We start from the raw sequence: 999 nt of genomic DNA, 5'->3' as shown, positions 1-999 counted from the left end.
TCACTCTCCCTGTCCATCAAAGCATGTGTTTTAGTTAAACTGTTGTTCTTTCTTCACGTTTCAACTTCGCAATCCCATCCGCAACAGTCACGCGGGCAGCTTTAGAAGGTTTGAAATGTCCATTATGGAACTATTACTCAGATCATATCCAACTACTAGTCCACTCAGCTGTCTTGACTGATATGTTCCGCTGTTCTGCTTCATGTACATCTACATACGTTCTCTGCAAGCCACCCAATGGTATTCGGCGGAGGGTACCATGTGCCACTAAGAGCCATTTCCTTTAAAAACTAAATTTCCCTCGAAAAGGTCATGAAGACTCAACGGTACCGACAGGTCGCCGTGTCACCCTCAGCCCACAGGTGTCACCGGATGCAGATATGGAGGGTGATGTGGTCAGCACACCACTCTCTTGGCTGTATGTCAGTTTACGAGACCGGAGCCGCTACTTCTCAATCAAGTAGCTCCTCAGTTTGCCTCACACGTTCTGAGTGCACCCCGCTTGCAAACAGCGCTCGGCAGACCGGATGGTCACCCACCGAAGTGCTAGCCCAGCCCGACAGCGCTTAACTTCGGTGATCTGACGGGAACCGGTGTTACCACTGCAGCAAGGCCGTTGGCAGCTATTTCCTTTCCTCTTTCACTAAAATGGAGCGAGGGGAAAAGGACCTCTATAAACCTTCGTACGAGCCCTAATTTCTACCTTATCTTCTTGACCCTGACGAGAAATGTACTTTGTCGGCAGTTCAGTCGTTCTGAAGGCAGCTGCAAATGCCTGTTCTATAAATTTTCTCGGTAGTATATAAAGAGCATCGTCTTTCCTACATGGATTCCCCATTGGGTATACATTTTATTTCTTTATTTAGGGTATGGCATTTAAGTACATTTCAGTATTGGATCACGTTATTCTACATTACATAAAATTACATATATTCACAGACAAACATCTAGTCCTTGTATATATTCAATGGATCTTTGGGATGCCACGAAGAATTCTTC

At 45.6% G+C, this 999-nt stretch overlaps 1 pseudogene; it reads right to left on the bottom strand.

Annotated features, from left to right (window-relative positions):
- Window positions 1–503: 503 nt before the first annotated feature.
- LOC126177432 (5S ribosomal RNA) lies at window positions 504–621 on the bottom strand (annotated as a pseudogene).
- Between the last annotated feature and the right edge of the window lie 378 nt (window positions 622–999).

This window comes from Schistocerca cancellata, chromosome 3, assembly GCF_023864275.1.
Source record: "Schistocerca cancellata isolate TAMUIC-IGC-003103 chromosome 3, iqSchCanc2.1, whole genome shotgun sequence".
In the NCBI taxonomy this organism is placed as follows: domain Eukaryota; kingdom Metazoa; phylum Arthropoda; class Insecta; order Orthoptera; family Acrididae; genus Schistocerca; species Schistocerca cancellata.
Note: the sequence above shows the minus strand (reverse complement) of the source record. Positions and strands in the feature narration are given on the sequence as shown.